The following is a 22,165-nucleotide window of genomic DNA, read 5'->3' on the forward strand; positions in this document are numbered from 1 at the left end:
AGTAGTAGTGGGAGTAATGGGAGAGTGGTAGCAGTGGTTAGTAATAGCGGCCCTGGTAGTGTGACAGTGGCCGTGGAAGCAGCAGCCGTGATAGTGTTGTGCCCAGATCTTGAAGTCCCCCTCAAAGACCACCAGGGAGCCGAGTCCGATGCAAAAGCAAAAAGCCGTTTCATTGCAAGTTCGAACTTGGACTCCTGGGGTCTCCGTTACAACGGTTCCAAGCCAGGAGCCCAGAGTTCCGGAGCAAGGGGGTTTTATGGTCCCGCGCAGTAGATGGGCGTGCACAGCTTGAAACAAAGGGGGCACTTCTGGATTGGTCAGTTGTCTCATGATGCCCGGGCTTGCCTGGAAGGTGAAACTAGAGGGCGGGGGTTGGGGGGTGAAACGTAACTCCTTAAGATGGCGCTGGTCTGGTTCTTTCATTAGTAATAGTGGTGGCAGTAATAATATTCATAGTAGTCATAGTGGTAGACATAGGGTTAGTAGTGGTAGTAATGATAGGGACATGGTAGGGACGGTACTAAGAGCAGTGGCAGTGGTGGTGACAGTCGCCCAGCAGATGCTCTCATCTCAGAAGAGCAGAAATGCCAGTAAGTGATCTGTCCCCTGCGGCTCTCCTGATACATGTGGCAGGAGCCCAGGAAACATTTTTGGTCCCCTGCCTCCTGGATGGTCTCCCCACTCGAACACACTCCTTCCTATTGAACAAGGCAAAGAATGCAAGAAACTTGCTTTCAATATAATGACACGGATTGAAAGCAAAGAGGTGGAGATAGACATATCATGCCAACACTAATCAAAGGAAAGCTGGGGTAGCTATGTTGATTTCAACCAAAGTAGACCTCAGAGCAAGCAAAATTACCACACATACAGAGGGACGTTATGTCACGGTAAAGGGGTCAAATCTCCAAGAAGACGTCACATCTTTTAGATGTAAGCACCTAAAGACAGAGCATTAAAATGTGTGAGGGAAAAACTTACAGAGCCTTCAGGAGGAACAGATGAATTCACTATCACAGTTGGAGGCTTCAACACCCTCTATCAGGAGTGGGCGGATCTGTAGGCAGAAAATCAGTAAGGACGTGGCTGATCTGAATAGCACCATCCGTCAGGCCATCAGTCTGCTGGATCTAATTGACATTCATAGATGATTTTATTTCTCCAGCAACAGCAGAATATATATTCTTCCAGAACTCACTTGGAAGGGTCACCACCAAGACAGACCATCACACCCATCCTCACAAATTTAAAAGAATAGAACTCATACACAGTACTCTTTCAGACTATACTGTGATTAAACCAAAATCAATAACAGAAAAAGATAGCTGGAAATATTTGTGAGGGAAGGAAATCCTCAGGGCCTGACAAGAGTACAGCTAAATTTTGAGAGACAGCTTGTGAGAAAATGCAGGCCAGAAACCAAACTGCATGATCACAGCAAACCCCCACCACCACCACCCCCTGGGATGCTTCAAGGACTGTTCCTGGGAAACAACAGTAACTTTTACTCTGGCCCGGCTGGTAGTCAGTTTAGGAAGTAAGTGCTAGATTTATCCTGAGTACAAAAATTAGTCCCTCTGCAGAAAGGATGACTTCTCCTGAGAACCCCCTCCCACATTCAACCCTACTGATAAGGGATAATAAAAGTGTCTTGAAACTGTGCGAAAGCTGAGTTGGCTCCTGGTCACACTCCACTCTGCTCTTTTCCTCTCCTTTCTCTGTAACTAAATCTTTCCCAGTGCCTGGACTGGCCTCTCCTTTTTACAGACCCTTCCCCCTGACTCTACTCCTGAATCCCTCAATTTGGAAATTAAAAAATATACTTCTGAGTAGCACATGAGGCAAAGAGGAAGTCACAAATTTAAAAAAGATATTTTTTAGGTAAACGAAAATACAATATATCAAAATGTGTGAAATGCTGTGAAAACAGGGTTTAGAGGTAAATCTATACCTTTGGATGTCTACATCAAAAAGAATATAGAGGCCTAAAATCAGTCATCAAAGCTTTCATCTTAGAAAAGTATAAAAGGAGGAAATTGGAAATTAAATATAAAGTAAGCAGGAGGAAAGAAACAATGAAACTTAGAGCAGAAATACAGTAAGTCCTCACTTACCATCCTCCATAAGTTCTTCGATAGTAAGAGGTGTGTGGTGAAAATGGAAAAGCCTGACAATACCAGGTGCATGGTAAAGACTTTGGAAGTAGAACCCCCCCTCCCCCCCAAACACACACACACACACACACACACACACACACACACTGCTGGGGTGTAAACTCAGACCACCAGTAGAGGGCAGTAAAACTTCAGACATGCATTCCTCCTGACCCAAGAGTCCACCTCTAGGTGTCGTTTAGGACATTATAAGCTAATTGGTGCATTATTTTCAGTAGCAAAAAGCTGGGAACAACCCAAATACCTAGCATATATGATGCCTGATGATTAAGTTCACGAACTTATCCTTGAAAAGTTGCTACATACGTCATTGCCGAATATCACTATGACCACCTTCAAAGTACTCCCCTTGGCCATCTGGCGACTGTAGTGCTATTTCGTAGTGAGGGTGTAAAGCACATTTTCTAGGAGCAAGTTGCGAACTTAATTGTCAGGCTTCATATATACAGTGGTACATTTATATGTTAATTGCTATTCAGCAATTAGAATAAATGAACTGGATCTATATATAGTAGCATGGCTAGATCTTAAAAACATAATATCAGGGCGGTACCTGTGGCTCAGAGGGTAGGGCGCCAGCCCCATATGCCGGAGGTTGCAGGTTCAAACCCAGCCCTGGCCAAAAAAAAAAGAAAAAACATAATATCGCGTGAAAAAAAATGTAGCCAAAGGTAGGTATATCACAAACCATTTATATAAATTTCAAAACTTGAACACAAATTCGAATCTCCCATCACTGCTTCCCATTACCTGTTATTTTTCATGTGCATCGTCTCGCTCCATGAGGGCACGGACGTTGCTGTGTTCACTTCTGTGTCTACTTCAATTTCCACACTATTCATGGGACAGTAAAATTGAATATCCACTTTGAAAAATGTTGGTGGTTGTATGAAAAATTAGGCAACTGAATACCTCTGGCATATGACCCAGTCCTTCCATCCTGAGATAGTTACCCCAAAGACAACATATGTCTATACGAAGATTCACCCACAAATATTTATTAGAATACCACTGGCATGTTTAAGTGATCGATAAATACTTGAATGAATGGTTTAGAAGGGGAAAGATGTAGTCTGAGAGAGGAGGCTGGGTATCACCAGCTGAGCTTAGCAGCATGGGCCAGAGTCCGGCTGGTAGATCATCTGGCCTCTGGCCAGAGGGCCAGTGCCAGGCAGGCTGGCACATGTAAGTGTCCTGCCATAACCCAGGTGAGGGAGGCCATAGCAGAGCTGGCTGCCAGGCAGGAGGAGTGAGACTTGAGTGCCAAGCTTGAGGTGGTCAGTCAGGGATGCTGAAGTGAAACTGGGCCATTCAAAACCCAACTATGAAGTCCTGTGCTGAATAAAAAGGACAGACATTGGGAAGACAGATGTGACAATATATCACAACCTTGGCGTTTCTGCCCCTGCGGCCTTGCAGCGTTCCACTAGCGCCCTGACATTGCAGCAACTGGCAAACGAGATTTTTACAGGCCAACTTGTGGAACTGTGCTGGGTAGGGTGGATTTGGAGTTTAGGCATACTATTCATAACCGGCACAGTCCACCCATTTCCTTCTCAGCTTCCGTCTTTATCCTTCTACATATATTTTAAATTTTTAGCAACTGAAAGAAAACAACTCTATGTTTCTATTTAATAAGAGCAGTCAGCTATCTGTTATAGTATAAATGAAGTTCTCATCTCTCCTCCAAATGAGACTCACACTTCCGAGCCATTGTATCCACAGCTAACTATGTTAATGTCTCCTCAAATTGAGCCACGATTCCACTGAATGTTCAATTAATTTATAAATAAAGAAATAATGATAAGAAAAGAGAACCTGGTTAACAAATACAAATACATATGCGTGACAAGCAAAGAAAAAAAACATGCAGAGTTACCATAGTCCTCCTTTTTTAAATGGCCATTTGTCAGATAAAATACAGGATGCCGTAGGAATGAACTATTTTTAAAGTATAATTTTGTTCAAAATACCATATAGGACTGTGGTCTGCAATCCCCAGGCTTTGAAGTGGTATGCGTCAGGTGTTAGGAGGTGGGTGCACAGCTGGAGGTGAGCAGCAGGTGAGTGAAGCTTCATCTGTGTCTACAGCCACTCCCCATCACTGCCTCACCACCTGAGCTCTGCCTCCTGCCACAGCAACAGCAGCATTAGATTCTCATCTGAGTGCTAACCCTACTGTAAACTGCTCATACAAGGGATATAGGTTGTACACTCCTTATGAGAATCTAATATCTTTCTCCCCCATCTGTGGAAAAATCATCTTCTATGAAACTGGTTCCTGCTGCAAAAAAGGATGGGGACTGCTGATATAGGACTTACCAAAAACACAATTTGCTATTTATCTGAAATCCAGATTTCACTGGGCATTTGCATCTCTCAGTCTGGAAACCCTAATTATGAGTCAGAGTTGTTATTTATGACTTCTTTCTTCCATTACCCATTTGCTATTTCCCTGTTCCTCAGCTGGCTCCTCCGCTGGTCACAGTTCTGTACCTGGTGCAGAGATCTAAACCTTCATTCTTAGAGGATCTGAGTAGGAAGAAGTACTAAGATGCCTAATACTCTGGGTTCTAGATGAAGTACGCCCTGCTCCATCATGTGGGTTCCTGATGAAGTACGCCCTGCTCCATCGTGTGGGTTCCAGATGAAGTACGCCCTGCTCCATCGTGTGGGTTCCAGACGAAGTACGCCCTGCTCCATCGTGTGGGTTCCAGACGAAGTACGCCCTGCTCCATCGTGTGGGTTCCAGATGAAGTACGCCCTGCTCCATCGTGTGGGTTCCAGATGAAGTACGCCCTGCTCCATCGTGTGGGTTCCAGATGAAGTACGCCCTGCTCCATCGTGTGGGTTCTAGATGAAGTACACCCTGCTCCATCGTGTGGGTTCTAGATGAAGTACTCCCTGCTCCATCGTGTGGGTTCTAGATGAAGTACTCCCTGCTCCATCGTGTGGGTTCTAGATGAAGTACTCCCTGCTCCATCGTGTGGGTTCTAGATGAAGTACTCCCTGCTCCATCGTGTGGGTTCTAGATGAAGTACTCCCTGCTCCATCGTGTGGCAGCAACTGAATTTCCCCTCATTAATCAGGATCAATCATTCCTGCAGTAAAGGAGCCTCTTTGTCAGACTGTTAGTTCCAACTCAATGAAGCCATTGTAGTGTCTTCTGGTAGAAGAATTATATTCTTGGTAATTAAGATCTACAAAGCAGCAGAGTTCAAAATTGCTGGGGCAGAAAGCAAATATTGGGGTTTAATCATGAAAGAAACCACTCTTCTCTCCTTTGGTCCTCAGACCTATGTATTCTGGCTCCTGGGGACACTGACTATCAACCATGCCTTTTTATTTTCTGCTTTTTGAATCTTGGATCTCTGGGCCCTGACCTTGGAGGGACTGCCCCCTATCCCCCACCAAGGCGAGCTAATTCCAGGAGACAGTAAATAGCACGCCTTTCACATACAAACCAACCAATCCAGAGCCCATGTGCTGAAGCGATTCCTTTATCACATTCTGGGTCACTGTCCATCTGCCCTAATCACTATAGTGCCAGGTATAGTGGAGCCTCCGGAGCCCACTGAAACTGTTCCAACTAGCCAATCACAAACATGCTTGCCTTGCCTCTTCTGTTCCTTCCCATGGAAACCACTTGCAGTCTCTTCCCCACGTTTCCCCCACCCCCTCTTTGTCTCCAGACCAACCCTGGCGCTTTCCTGCATGGCCCTGTGTGGCACAGCGTGTCTTCTTTTTTTGATATCTGTGAGCATGACAAGCTTCTTCCCTTATACCAGTCATTTCCAGAGTCTGTGAGTCTTCCCATGCCTGATTGAAACACATCCCAGGCACCTTTAAAAACACTGTGTCATGTAAAGGTCTTGGAATCAAAGCATCAGTAGCACTATGTGTAGGACATAGCCACATATTTCAGGGTGCTATCGCTCAGCTCTTACAGGAGGCTTCAGTAAGCCCCTCCTCTTTTAGTTAGACCAGCCCTTCTGGGTGACGGGTGTGTGGTGAGACCAGCTAATTCCATGCTATACTTCCTTTGCAGGGGGATGAGTCCCCTTATTAGACACAACACCGTGGAGAAGGCCGTGATGGTGGCTGAGGCATCCCCCGTGTCCAGGCATGGTGGTAGTGGAAGACGCATTACAGGCAGAAACAGCTTATCTATAATATCCAGTATTTGTGCCCTTTCGGTGTGATCCCATCCAATGGAATCAGCCTACCACCAGGTGGCTGTCTGGGCCCAGAGAATAGTGGTGTTATACTTAGGGACCAAGTGTTGTCTCTGCTTTTGATGGATGAGCCCCTTGGTGTCAGTTTAGCCAAGCCAGCCTCGGGCTGATTAGTGTTGTTGGGTAGTATAACAAAATACCTGAGGCTGGGTAATTTTATAAAGAAAAGAGATTTACTTGGCTTATGATCCCGGTGCCTGCAAAGTTCCATATTAGGAAACTGCGTCAGGTAAGGCTTAAGGCTGCTTCAACTCATGGTTGAACATGAAGGGGATCAGGCCTGTGCATCGGTGCCTCTGTGGCACTCCATCACCGTGCAAAGGAAACAGCCGAGACACAGATTAGAAGTACAAATGCTTGCAAGAGGTGGACTTCCCATAGGTGCAGGGAAGCCCCGAGTAACCTCTGCCATGACCTTTTAGTGGAACAGTATGCAACTGGTGTGGGGGGTGCCCAGTGATGACGTACAAGGGCTACGTGCTTTGCTCTTTCTATGTGCAACTCCCACCCTGTTGCACCACAGATGTTCAAAGTATAACACCTGCTTGCTAAGGAGCAACGAATCTTATTAACACACTAAGTTCCTTGAGGCTTGTCTCCGGGCTACAAAACATCTCCATGCCAGCTAGGAGATTGTCCCACTCCAAGCACCTCCCTCAAGAACCAGTGACTGTTTCTACAAGCCTGGTGCTCAGCCTCCTACACACGTGCAAAAAGATCACACAGAAAAGGGGCAAAAGAGAGAAGCTGAGGAAGACACACACACACACACACACCCCTCTCTCTCTCTTTTTCTGCATTCTGCTTTTGAGAGAATGAATCCATTCTTGCTGAGAGCCGGAACTTACCTCCAAGGGAGAGCATTAATCTATTCTTGACGGACCCACCCCACGACCCAAATACCTCTAGAGGCCTTGCCTCTAAAGCACCACACTGGGAACTAAATTTTAACACGTGTTTTTTAGGGGATAAACCACATCTAAACCATAGTAGCCAAACTTAGAAGGTCAAGGACAGCCTCTAGGCATGCCACCAGCCTGCTGGGCAAACCCTGCATGGCTGGCGGACGAAGTTAACTGACGTCTGTGAAGTCTGTCCTTTGGTCCACATGATTACTGAGGCCTCTTCTGCCAAGGGTGTTCATGTGTCATTTGGTCATCATTCACAGGAACATAGGTGTCTTCTCCTAGTGTCCATTCTAAGGGGCCCGCCCCTACACCTCTTCCCACTCGTCCTCGTCATCGATTTTCACATCCGGATCGTTGATCCTCCTGAGTCCCTGACTATCCAGCCAAAATTCCAGAACTCCTCACGAATCCCTGCAGCGCCGTATTTCTTGCCATCTCTGAATCCAGGCTGACTTGCCATTGCAATATGCCCATCAGTCTTCTGCCCCCTAGGAAAGCTTCTTCACTATTGCCACTCAGGGTCACCCCCAAGACAGGCCCTGGGGCAGTGGTACTGGCATATTGTGCAGATCAGCTATAAACCAGGCTCAGGCGTTTTCTTTCTCCTTCTGGTTCTAAGGGCAACTCAAGAGGCCTTAGGCTGGATTAAGGGAGAGGAGCAGGTTATAAAGGAATCCAAGCCACTTCCTCATGAAACTTACTTATCCCTCCTGACCCTGACTGAGCTCTTACAGGAGTTTCTCTGCTGCTATGGCCATGTGGGTCTGAACACCAAGTTCATGGTGGCAAGCTCCGGCTGGGTAGGTCTGAACATCTGTTCCTGGTGGGAAGCTCCAGCTGAGTGGGTCTGAACACCAAGTTCATGGTGGGAAGCTCCGGCTAAGTGAGTCTGAACACCGGTTCCTGGTGGCAAGCTCCAGCTGGGTGCACATCTGGTGTCCCATGGTCAGAATTCAGCCTCTACCACAGCCCCGTAGTGAGAAGAAGCTGTTTTCCAAAGAAAGCACAGTCATCTGCAGAAGAGGACACCAATTTGCTCCCAAATCCTAGAGCTCTGTGCTGTAATTTTTTCTGGTACTTCCAGAGGCTCCACACAGCATCCTCATTTGCCACGATGCTTTAGATACCGGTGAATCTGCTGGAGCATGAAGTCCAAGAGGAGGAGACACCTGCACTGGAGCCTGGGACTGCTGCACAGACTCCTGTGGTCTGTCCCTGTCCCTGCTCAGCACTGGCCACATGGAGTGTGACGCCGGAGGTGGGGCGATGTGACCCTCTCCATTGTGGCACATCTTGCCACCAGACACAAAGCCAGCCAAGGTTGTGCTCATGGCTGGTGAAGAAGATGCAGCAACCTGTCTTTCCCAGTCTATACAGCTGTGGCCACAGTGATGTCCTGGCCAGTCACACAGGTTCTGCTAGTCAAGAAACTCAGTCATGTGACAGGTGGGGGGACTCTACTTGGGTTGTGCAGTGCGTATTCTGTCTTCCTCTTGCTCTGAGGCCACTCTCCCTTTCTTTCCCCTGTGGGTCTGTCCTTCTGAGCACAGCTTGCTGTGGGTGCTGGCCTGGGCTGTCTTCTGGGCCAGGGCATGTGAGGTCAACCCCCAGTGCTCAGGAGTAGGGGACAGGCTGTGCCTCTGATCCAAGGGGTGCCTCTGATCCAAGGGGTGCTGACCCCCATCCTGTGCCCAGTAATGTGGCCATTTACCTACGTGCTTCATCAAATCCTCAATCCTCCTATCAAAAACAAAACAAGGCCCATACAAACCTCATGTAGACATTACTCTGAAAGTTATTACATATCCTTTCAAATATCCCTGGTTGAAAGTGGTTGGACTTAAATCAGGACCCAGGTATGACTCCAAATCCAACTGTCTCCTCCCCCTTTAATACCTGTAGAAGGGCCAGGGGATGGTGTTGAAGAGGATGCCCAGGCTTGGCAAGGGGATGGGAAAAGTCTGGCTGAGAGCGGGTGCAGGGAAATCCCTCAGGACCCCAGGCTAGAGAGACAGCTGGGACTTACCCTGCTGAGGGACATGATGGACCTGCCCCACCCCAACCACTCATTGCTGAACTGTCCCCACTGGCCTCAGGGGACTCCTCACCCAATGTACAGGTGGAACACCCCTGGGCTTCCACGATCGCTTACACTGGAAACCCTGGGCATGGTTCATGGCAGACCTTTCCAATCTGCCCCCCGCCTTGTGGGTGGGGGTGATCGCCAACTGCCTGTTCTAGACCCGAGGCCTCACCAACCCTCTTCTAGTTGTGCCTCAAGGAATGGCGCTTAGGCCTGAGCTCTGGTCACTGCCATCAGGGATGGGTGTGGGATCTGACATGGCCCACGGAGCAGGCCACAGCAGATACTGTCCCCTGGGATTCCAGTTTCATGGCCTCATCCTCCTTTGTGTGGCCTTGTGTGCAGGGGTAATGCCCTGCTCTGCCAGAGCCATTCGTCTCCCTGAGGGAAGCCAGGAACAGAGGGATGAGGGCAGGGCAAGGAGAATCCTAGACAAATGGGGCCAGGGGCCCTGGGTGCAGTTAAGCAAATAAGTCACTCCCTTTCTGTTTAAGGCCATTTGAGTTAGGTTTTCTGTGACCAGAGGACTGCTCACTGAGGTGGTCTGTAATAGACGTCTGCACACATGCTCTGGAAGGGTTGAAGGGGGGTGCCTGGCAATCTCACCTCAGCCCTAGATACTGCACAGAAAAGGCTGAGACATTCCATCATAGAGATGCAACTAAAATTTTAGAAATGGAATGCACACAGATGTGACTCTTGGAGTACTATAAGGGCACATTTCACAAATGAATAATGCGTGAAGAAAGCCATTTGGAAAAGAACTCCTACTTCCAGGAATGGTGGCGTAAGATAGAGAATAGTTAAAAGTATACATGGGAACATCAACCAAAGCACCTACACAATGGGAAAGGGTATTTGCATATTTTGAATCAGACAAAAGCTTGATAACTAGGATCTATAGAGAACTCAAATTAATCCACATGAAAAAGGCCAACAATCCCACATATCAATGGGCAAGAGACATGAACAGAACCTTCTCTAAAGAAGACAGACAAATGGCTAGCACACATGTGAAAAAATGTTCATCATCCCTAATCATTAGAGAAATGCAAATCAAAACCACCCTGAGATTTCATCTAACCCCAGCAAGAATGGCCCACATCACAAATCTCGCAGATGGTGGTGTGGATGTTGAGAGAAGGGAACACTTTTACACTGATGGTGGGACTGCAAACTAACACAACCTTTTTGGAAGGAAGTATGGCGAACCCTCAAAGAACTCAAGCTAGACCTCCCATTTGATCCTGAAATCTCATTATTGGGCATCTACCCAGAAGGAAAAAAATCCTTTTATCATAAGGACATTTGTACTAGACTATTTATCGCAGCTCAATTTACAATTGCCAAAATGTGGAAACAGTCTAAATGTCCACCAACCCAGAAATGGATATGGATATACCTGTGGTATATGTACACCATAGAACACTATTCAGCCATTTTAAAAGATGGAGACTTGACATCTTGTCAAGCTTAATACATCCTGTATTAACCTGGATGGAAGTGGAACACATTCTTCTTAGTAAAGCATCACAAGAATGGAGAAGCATGAATCCTATGTATTCAATTTTGATATAAGGACAATTAATGACCTAGTACACAGTGGAGGATGGGGAAGGGGAGAGCAGAGAGAGAAGGAAGGAGGGAGGAGGGTGGGGTCTCGGTGTGAGCTGTCCTCACTGGCCCCAGGGGACTCCTCACCCCATGCACAAGTGGGAACACCCCGGGCTTCCATGACACACCATTTGAGGGCAAGACACAGTTGTAAAAGGGACTTTACCTAACAAATGCAATCAGTGTAACCTGGTTTCTTGTACCCTCAATAAATCTCCAACAATTAAAAAAAAAAATAAAGATGAAAGAAAGGAAAGAAAAAAGTAAACAATTTTTTTAAAGTATACATAGGCTGGGTGCAGTGGTGCACACCCGTATTCTCAGCTACTTGGGAGGCTGAGGTGCGAGTATCACTTGAGCCCAGGAGTTTGAGGCTGCAGTGGGCTGTGATTGCACCTGTGAATAGCCCCCAAACTCCAGCTTGGGCAACATACTGAGAACCCACCTATAGAAAGGCAAAAAGTAAACAGATTAAAAAAGATACCATGAACTTCCTACCCCAAGGAAAAGTGGCATAGTTATACTGATACCAAATCTGAGAAGATTTTATGGTGAAGACACATTACCTGAAATAACGTGAAGATTGCAGAAGGATGGGCGGCACCTGTGGCTCAAGGAGTAGGGCGTTGGTCCCATGTGCCGGAGGTAGCGGGTTCAAACCTAGCCCCGGCCAAAAAAAAGATTGCAGAAGGTTAAGTGTTTATATGTAGAATATTCCATCCAGAGTTACAGTACGTATACGCTCTTCAAGCAGAAAAAGGCTATTGTCAAAAATTGACTGCTATTATCTGAATGTTTGTGTACCTCCAAAATTTATGAGTTCAAACCCAATATGATGGACTTTGGGAGATGGTTAGTGGCCTTATGAAAGAGGCCCTGGAGAGCTGCCTTGTCCCTTCCACCATATGAGGATGCATCAAGGAGGTGATGTCTGTGAACCAGGAAACAGAAGGTGTGAACCAGGAAACAGATCCTCACCAGACAGGGAATCTGCTAGCACCTTGATCTTGGACTTCTCAGCCTCCAGAACTGTAAAGCATAAATTTTGGCTATTTATAAGATAACCTGTTTATGGGATTTTGTTACAGTAACACAAACAGATTAAGAAATAGACCAAATACTGGGTCATAGAACAAGCCCAAATTTCAAAAGACTTGAAACTATTCAAAATATTTTATATGTTGTATAAGCAAAATACTGGAAGTCAGTAACAAATATATAACTAGGTCATCCTCATATGCTTGGAAATAAATAGCCTCTCAATGATTTAGAAAGATACATTAGAAATTAAGTAATATTTTGAACTAAACAATGACGATAACCTTGTGGGATATGGCTAACACAGTACACAAAGAGAAATGGAGAACCTTAAAATGGACATCAAAATTTTATAGAAAATAAATAGGCTGAAAATTAATAAATTCACTATACATACATCCCAGAAAGTTGGAAGACATAGAATCTCAAAGAAAAATAGAATGAAGGAAATAAGAAAGGAAAGGACAAATATTAAAAAATAGATAATAATTATTCAGTGAGGATGATACAACAATAAAGCAGGAAGTCAGTTTTTTGATGATATTACTGAAACTGAAAATGCTTTGGCAACTTAATCAAGAATAAAAAAAATCAGGAACAAATCATTCCTATGAAGAATGAAAGGGGATGGGGTGGCGCCTGTAGCTCAGTTGGTTAGGCGCCGGCCCCATATACCGAGGGTGGCAGGTTCAAACCTGGCCCCGGCTGAACTGCAACCAAAGGAAAAAAAAAAAAAAAAGAATGAAAGGGGACTAAAATGAGTAATGACAGTCTATTTTAACCTGTTATGCCAATAGTTTGAGATGAAATGATAATATTCTTAGAAAAAAATCTAATTGAACATGTATACTTGACTCAAGAAGAAATAGAAGTTCTCAATTCTTCTAAAGGTATTGAATCAGTAGTAAGAATATTCCAGTGAAGAACAATGGTGCAGAGAACTTCACTGGTAAAAAAATCCAACCTTACACAAATTCCTCCAGAAAATAAAACAAATCTGGAAAATAAATAATGCCTCATTTTATGAAGCTAACATAACTTTGTTTTACAAAACCTGCCAAGAGCAATTAAAGAAAGATAGGAAGGAGGGAATAAGAAAGGAAAAAAGGAAGGAGGAAAGGAAGAGAGGGCAGGAAGAAGACAGACTTCAGCTCTAGCTCATTCAAGAATTTCGATGCAGAACAGCTTCCTTGCATCTGGGCACCGTGAGTCTGGGGACATAGGACTCCAGGCATCTCTGGCTGGTGGGATCTGCCTATCATCACCCCTGCGAGGATACAGTGAGTCAGCGAGAGACTTCTGGACCTCAAGAGGAGGACTTAAACAGTGGAAAACTGGCAAGTGGTCGCGTGTGTTCAATCCATCTACACCCGCCCACAACTTCCACAGGCACGAGAACTTAAAGAACAAGAGGAAGTGAAAGGAAAATTAGGGCAAGGAAACAGGTAAAAGAAATCACTCATGAGGAAGAATCAGCAGAAAACTCCAGGCAACATGAAGAACCAGTCCAGAACAACCCCACCAAGGGACCATGAGGTAGCTACTGCAGATGATTCCACCTATAAAGAAATGTTAGGAATGACAGAAAGGGAATTTAGAATACACATGCTGAAAACAATGAAAGAAATGATGGAAACAATGAAGGAAACTGCTAATAAAGTGGAAAATACCAAAAGGAAATCCAAAAACAGAATCAAATAAGAGATGAACGATATTAAGAATATAAAAAGGATATAGCAGAGCTGAAGGAACTGAAACAGTCAATTAGGGAACTTAAAGATGCAATGGAAAGTATCAGCAACAGGTTAGATCATGCAGAAGAAAGAATTTCAGAGGTAGAAGACAAAGTTCTTGAGATAACTCAGATAGTAAAAGAGGCAGAAAAGAAGAGAGAGAAAGCAGAATGTTCACTGTCAGAATTATGGGACTTTATGAAGCCTTCCAACATAGGAGTTATAGGAATTCCAGAAGGGGAAGAAGAATGCCCCAGAGGAATGGAAGCCATACTAGAGAATATTATAAAAGAAAATTTCCCAAATATCACCAAAGATTCTGACACACTGCTTTCAGAGGGATATCGGACCCCAGGTCACCTCAACTCTAACTGAACTTCTCCAAGACACATTGTGATGAACCTGTCCAAAGTCAAGACAAAAGAAAAGATTCTGCAAGCTGCCAGGAGTAAGCGCCAGTTGACTGACATGGGCAAATCCATCAGAGTGACCGCAGACTTCTCTAATGAAATTTTCCAAGCAAGAAGACAATGGTCATCTACCTTTAATCTACTTAAACAGAACAATTTCCAGCCCAGAATTCTGTACCCTGCTAAGCTAAGCTTAAAAATTGACGGAGAAATCAAATCATTTACGGATATAGAAACATTGAGGAAATTTGCCACAAGACCAGCTCTACAGGAAATACTTCAACCTGTTCTGCACACTGACCACCACAATGGATCAGCAGCAAAGTAAGAACTCAGAAATTAAAGGACAGAACCTAACCTCCACACTGATGCAAAAGATAAAACTAAGCAATGGACTCTCACCAAATAAGACGAATAGAATACTACCACACTTATCAATTATCTCAATAAATGTTAATGGCTTGAATTCCCCACTGAAGAGACATAGATTGGTTGACTGGATTAAAAAACACAAGCCATCCATTTGCTGTCTGCAAGAAACACACCTGGCTTCAAAAGACAAATTAAAGCTCCGAGTCAAGGGTTGGAAGACAATTTTTCAGGCATGTGGAATTCAGGAGAAAAGAGGAGTTGCAATCTTATTTTCAGATACATGTGGATTTAAAGCAACTAAAGTCAAAAAAGACAAAGATGGTCACTTTATATTGGTCAAGGGAAAAATACAACAAGAAGACATTTCAATTCTAAATATTTATGCACCCAATTTAAATGCTCCCAGATTCTTGAAACAGACCTTACTCAGTCTGAGCAATATCATATCTGATAATAACAGGGGATTTTAACACTCCTCTTACAGAGCTGGACAGATCCTCTAAACAGAAATTAAACAAAGATATAAGAGATTTAAATGAGACCCTAGAACAACTGTGCTTGATAGACGCATAGAGAACACTCCATCCCAAAGATAAAGAATATACATTCTTCTTATCACCCCATGGAACATTCTCCAAAATTGATCATATCCTGGGACACAAAACAAATGTCAACAGAATCAAAAGAATTGAAATTTTACCTTGTATCTTTTCAGACCATAAGGCACTAAAGGTGGAACTCAACTCTAACAAAAATGCTCGACCCCACCCAAAGGCATGGAAATTAAACAATCTTCTGTTGAATAACAGATGGGTGCAGGAAGAAATAAAACAGGAAATCATTAACTTCCTTGAGCATAACAACAATGAAGACACAAGCTACCAAAACCTGTGGGATACTGCAAAGGCAGTTTTGAGAGGAAAATTCATCACTTTAGATGCCTACATTCGAAAAACAGAAAGAGAGCACATCAACAATCTCACAAGAGATCTTATGGAATTGGAAAAGGAAGAACAATCTAAGCCTAAACTCAGTAGAAGAAAAGAAATATCCAAAATCAAATCAGAGATCAATGAAATTGAAAACAAAAGAATCATTCAGAAAATTAATGAAACAAGGAGTTGGTTTTTTGAAAAAATAAAATAGATAAACCATTGCCCAGACTAAGGAGGAATAGAAAAGTAAAATCTCTAGTAACCTCAATCAGAAATGATAAAGGGGAAATAACAACTGATCCCACACAGATACAAGAGATCATCTCTGAATACTACCAGAAAATCTATGCCCAGAAATTTGACAATGTGAAGGAAATGGATCAATATTTGGAATCACACCCTCTCCCTAGACTCAGCCAGGAAGAAATAGAGCTCCTGAAAAGACCAATTTCAAGCACTGAGATCAAAGAAACAATAAAAAATCTTCCAACCAAAAAATGCCTTTGTCCAGATGACTTCACTCCAGAATTCTATCAAACCTTCAAGGAAGAGCTTATTCCTGTACTGCAGAAATTATTCCAAAAAATTGAGGAAGAAGGAATCTTCCCCAACACATTCTATGAAGCAAACATCACCCTGATACCAAAACCAGGAAAAGACCCAAACAAAAAGGAGAATTTCAGACCAATCTCACTCATGAATATAGATGGAAAAATTCTCAACAAAATCCTAGCCAATAGATTACAGCTTATCATCAAAAAACTCATTCATCATGATCAAGTAGGCTTCATCCCAGGGATGCAAGGCTGGTTTAACATACGCAAGTCCATAAACGTTATCCACCATATTAACAGAGGCAAAAATAAAGATCACATGATCCTCTCAATAGATGCAGAAAAAGCATTTGATACAATCCAGCATCCTTTTCTAATTAGAACACTGAAGAGTATAGGCATAGGTGGCACATTTCTAAAACTGATTGAAGCTATCTATGACAAACCCACAGCCAATATTTTACTGAATGGAGTAAAACTGAAAGCTTTTCCTCTTAGAACTGGAACCAGACAAGGTTGTCCTCTGTCACCTTTACTATTCAACATAGTTCTGGAAGTTCTAGCCAATACAATTAGGCAAGACAAGGAAATAAAGGGAATCCAAATGGGAGCAGAGGAGGTCAAACTCTCTCTCTTTGCTGACAGCATGATCTTATACTTAGAGAACCCCAAAGACTCAACCACAAGACTCCTAGAAGTCATCAAAAAATACAGTAATGTTTCAGGATATAAAATCAATGTCCACAAGTCAGTAGCCTTTGTATACGCCAATAACAGTCAAGATGAGAAGCTAATTATGACACAACTCCCTTTACCATAGTTTCAAAGAAAATGAAATACCTAGGAATATACCTAACGAAGGAGGTGAAGGACCTCTATAAAGAAAACTATGAAATCCTCAGAAAGGAAATAGCAGAGGATATTAACAAATGGAAGAACATACCATGCTCATGGATGGGAAGAATCAACATTGTTAAAATGTCTATCCTTCCCAAAGCAATCTACCTATTCAATGCCATTCCTATCAAAATACCAACATCGTACTTTCAAGATTTGGAAAAAATGATTCTGCATTTTGTATGGAACCGGAAAAAAACCCATATAGCTAAGGCAGTTCTTTGTAACAAAAATAAAGCTGGGGGCATCAGCATACCAGATTTTAGTCTGTACTACAAAGCCATAGTGCTCAAGACAGCATGGTACTGGCACAAAAACAGAGATATAGACACTTGGAATCGAATTGAAAACCAAGAAATGAAACTAACATCTTACAACCACCTAATCTTTAATAAACCAAACAAGAACATAGCTTTGGGGAAAGACTCCCTATTCAATAAATGGTGTTGGGAGAACTGGATGTCTACATGTAAAAGACTGAAACTGGACCCACACCTTTCCCCACTCACAAAAATTGATTCAAGATGGATAAAGGACTTAAACTTAAGGCATGAAACAATAAAAATCCTCAAAGAAAGCATAGGAAAAACACTGGAAGATATTGGCCTGGGGAAAGACTTCATGAAGAAGACTGCCATGGCAATTGCAACAACAACAAAAATAAACAAATGGGACTTCATTAAACTGAAAAGCTTCTGTACAGCTAAGGAGACAATAACCAAAGCAAAGAGACAACCTACACAATGGGAAAGGATATTTGCATATTTTCAATCAGACAAAAGCTTGATAACTAGGATCTATAGAGAACTCAAATTAATCCACATGAAAAAAGCCAACAATCCCATATATCAATGGGCAAGAGACATGAATAGAACTTTCTCTAAAGATGACAGACAAATGGCTAACAAAAACATGAAAAAATGTTCATCATCTCTATATATTAGAGAAATGCAAATCAAAACAACCCTGAGATATCATCTAACCCCAGTGAGAATGGCCCACATCACAAAAGCTAAAAATGCAGATGCTGGCGTGGATGTGGAGAGAAGGGAACACTTTTACACTGCTGGTGGGACTGCAAACTAGTACAACCTTTCTGGAAGGAAGTATGGAGAAACCTCAAAGCACTCAAGCTAGACCTCCCATTTGATCCTGCAATCCCATTACTGGGCATCTACCCAGAAGGAAAGAAATCCTTTTATCATAAGGACACTTGTACTAGACTGTTTCTTGCAGCTCAATTTACAATCGCCAAAATGTGGAAACAGCCTAAATGCCCACCAACCCAGGAATGGATTAACAAGCTGTGGTATATGTATACCATGGAATACTATTCAGCCATTAAAAAAAATGGAGACTTTACATCCTTCGTATTAACCTGGATGGACGTGGAAGACATTATTCTTAGTAAAGCATCACAAGAATGGAGAAGCATGAATCCTATGTACTCAATTTTGATATGAGGACAATTAATGACAATTATGGTTATGGGGGGGGAAACAGAAAGAGGGATGGAGGGAGGTGGGTGGGGCCTTGGTGCCTGTCACACTTTATGGGGGCAAGACATGATTGCAAGAGGGACTTTACCTAACAATTGCAATCAGTGTAACCTGGCTTATTGTACCCTCAATGAATCTCCAACAATAAAAAAAAAAAATATGTATACATAACATATATAATAAATGTGGATGTAACATATAATATATAACATAAATATATATGACATATATGTTATATACTATATAACATACTATACTAAAAAAATACTATATGTATTTTTTTGAGGCAGGGTCTCATTCTATTGCCCAAGCTGGAGTGTAGTGGCATCATCATAGCTCATTGTATCCTGAAACTCTGGTCCTCAAGCTATCCTCCTCAAGTGGGATTACAGGTGTGAGTCACCACACCTGGCTGATGCCAAGTTTTGAGGAAGGAGAAGAGGCATGAAGCATAAGGAAACTGGGCCCTCCAACCCAAAGCCCCTGTCTCCCTCCGTGTGTCTTTGGCCCAAGTAACTCTGTCCCCTGATCTGGGCCAGAGGTCCTGGGTCCAGTGGGCTCCGAGCTCTCCGTTGAGGAGGCTGGACAAAGTGGGAGGGCCTGGCTGGGTGGGCACCTGGGTTCAGAGCTGAGATCTGACGTGGATAGGCCCAGGTTTGAGTCCTTGCTATAGCCCGGAGCAGGTCACCCAAGGTCTCCAGGCTGAGGATCATAACAGGATCTTGCTCCAAGGGCAGACTGAGAGGTGTGGAGAGAGTGCTTCCCCACAGGAGGCCAGAGCCAAGGAAATGCCTTGGAGCTGTGGATAAAATCACAGTCCCTTTTCTAGGACCCAGGAGGAGAAAGGCCCTCAAGAGAACAGGGACTGGGAGGGATGGGCCTGGGCGCTGGGAAGAGCCCCAGAAGTGGGCTGGACATGACTGGACAGGGGCACAGAGAAATAGGAAAAAGAGTTTTCCTGAATCCCCAGAGAGCTGGAAACATCTGTGGTCATCTGAATAATGGTCCCCCAAGGACGGCTGTGTCCCCATCTCAGAACCTGTCAACGTACCATGTTGTGTGGCCATGGGACTTTGTTAGGAAGACTCAAGTGGGAGATTAGCCTGGATTCTTTGGATGGGTGGGTCTGAGGTGGGGGTCTTTAAAAGGGAACAAGAGAGGCAGGGGGTCAAAGTCAGAGAAGGAGATTTGGGGGTGGGAGAGAGAGAGAGAGGGAGAGGGGTTTGAAGATGCTACATTGGTGGCTTTAGGGACAGAGGAAGTGGCTGTAAGCCAAGGGATGTGGATGTCCCCTAGCAGCTAGAAAGACATGGAACTGTATTCTCCTCAGAGTCTCCAGAAGCGGGTGACCCTGCCAACACCATCTTAGCCCCTGGGAGTCATTTTGGACTTCTGACCTCCAGACCCGGGAGAGAATAAATTCACGCTGTTTCAAGTCCTTAAATTGGAAGTCAGTCATAGGGAGCTCAAATAGGAGCTGAGGGATAGAATCATCTAGGATACCCCACAGCACCTCCCCACAGTGACACATGCCTGACGGCTGCCTGTGATCCCACACCCTCTGTCCCTCACAGAGCAGCAGAGGGTCCAAAGCCCCACGCCTGGACTGGGGTAGGCCTTGCTGTCCTCCCTTACCCTATTCCTTCGTCTTGGAGAGCGCCTGGAGCCTCAGACTTGGGAGCATCACAGCCATCCCCACTCGGGGTTTTCCAGGTGAGGCCCATGATGAAATAAAGAAGTAACTGCTAATAAATAGCCCCCACCCCAGGAAGACAGCAGGCGACTGTCTGTGCTGCACACTTGTGCGAGGCTGGGGCAAGAGTGGGGCACAGTCCAGTGGTCTGGGGACACCCAAGGGAACATCAGGCAGGAGAGGACATTCTGTGGCGGGTACAAGGTGCTGTGAATTTAAATCAAGGACCTACTCTGGATTCAGGGGCAGAAGTTACCCTCAGGGTAAGTCAGGGGACTGTTCCTCTGTAAACACTGCTCCCCCACCTCCCACCGACCAGTGATGGTGACCTGCTCTGAGGACTTCTGTGCAGGAGCAGCTGTGGGCACTTCCCATGAGCTGGCTCATGGCCATTGCCATGTCCTGAGCCTCCTGAGAGTACACCTTTTTCACAGCCCAATTTCCATTAATGCCGAACCATCTGGTAAAACACGTCCTCACTTATTTTTATTTATTTATTATTTTGAGACTGAGTCTTACCATGTTGCCCTTAGTAGAGTACTGTGCTGTCACAGCTCATAGCAGCCTCAAACTCCTGGGCTTAAGTGATTCTCCTGCCTCAGCCTCCCAAGTAGCTGGAATTACAGGCACCTGCCACAACGCCCAGCCATTTCTTGGTAGCAGTTGTCATTGTTGTTTAGCTGGCCCAGGCTAGGTTTGAACCCTTCACCCTCGGTGTATGTGACTGGAGCCGTAACCACTATGCTACGGGAGCTGAGCCACTCACTTTTTTTTTTTTTTTAAGCTTAACATTTTCCCTTTTTCAAATATTTAAAAATAAATAAATAAATCTCCATCCCATGCTGTCTGCGGTCCTTTTCATTCCCTTACATTGATTTGAGGAGAGAAGGGGTATCCGTGGAAGGCCCTCCTCACTCACTTCCACCGCTTCCGTCTGGCTTTTCCCTTGGGTACTGTGCTGTTAGGCTCAGAGGCTGCAGTGGCCCCAGGGCCAGGCTAAGGTGCTGCAAAGAAATTCCTGTTGAACATCTGTCCTGGGGGTGCTTGTAAGATGCAACTCAAGAAATCCTGAAGGTCAGCAGGAAGAGAATCCAGGGTGGGTCTCTGTCATCCACTGAGTGCCTGAGATCTGAGAACCAAATGAGATGAGATAAGGGACCTGGGGAGATTCCTGCACGTTGGCATCCAGCCCACTCCACAAACACAAGGCACAATTGGCCAAAAACATCAGTTTAGAGCATGTATGAGATTGGAAGTACAAGCCCCTATTTCTAGTGGACAGGAGAGTACCTGTGATGTCACACACCTTTCCCTCCAGTCAAGATCAACATACTTGACTCTGCCCCAGACTCTCCTTCCGCAGGAGGCAGCCTATTGTATTCAGCCCCGTATCCGGCACGCTTAGGTTCCCGGTCCATTACAAATCTTCTTTGCTTTCCTTGGCATGGGCTACACATCATCGTAGTCATTGCCTCCCCGAGGTCATCTTGTAGCTTGGACAGAATCTCATTCACTGATTGGCTCAGCTCATTCTCTGTCATTCGCTTCATCCTCATATTCCTCCACCTTTTAGCACTGCTGACAATGTCCCAAGCTTCCCATAACACTTTGAAGGCCTCGTCAGTCCGAGGATGGTGATTTTTGTCAGGATGAACTATCACTACCAGCTGTCTATAAGCCTTCTTCATTTCACTATCTGATGCACACGGATCCCCCAGCACACGGAAAGGATTCAGTTCATCCTCAGGAACCCCAGCCATGATCAAGAGTCGAGCCACTTCTCTTCAGGCTGGCAGTAGCTCCCAGGGGCTACAGGTGTATTCCCCTGCCTATGAGTCCTTTGTTCTACCCAAGGAAACTCCACCCAGCCCCATTGAGCTATTCTAACCCACTGCTGCCATGGCCTCTCTCTCAACAGGGTCAAGCCACGCTGCAAGGTGGGAAAATCTAGCCAAGAAAAGCCAGATGGCCTTATCCTGTCAGCCTAATCAGTCACCCAGCCCCACCAGAAACCACCAGC

General features: G+C 44.6%; 1 long non-coding RNA gene and 1 pseudogene across 1 annotated transcript; both read right to left on the reverse strand.

Moving 5' to 3' along the window:
* Positions 1-283: 283 nt before the first annotated feature.
* On the reverse strand, positions 284-11,632 carry LOC128583522 (uncharacterized). The gene is made up of 3 exons (XR_008379486.1): positions 11,581-11,632; positions 982-1,057; positions 284-698 (listed from the first exon to the last, which is right to left on the reverse strand). It is a non-coding gene; the product is annotated as an uncharacterized LOC128583522 (long non-coding RNA).
* A 9,424-nt stretch (positions 11,633-21,056) lies between these two features.
* Positions 21,057-21,695, reverse strand: LOC128583489 (dnaJ homolog subfamily C member 14-like; annotated as a pseudogene).
* Between the last annotated feature and the right edge of the window lie 470 nt (positions 21,696-22,165).

The sequence above is a fragment of the Nycticebus coucang genome, chromosome 4 (genome assembly GCF_027406575.1).
Source record: "Nycticebus coucang isolate mNycCou1 chromosome 4, mNycCou1.pri, whole genome shotgun sequence".
NCBI classification, from domain to species: Eukaryota; Metazoa; Chordata; class Mammalia; order Primates; family Lorisidae; genus Nycticebus; species Nycticebus coucang.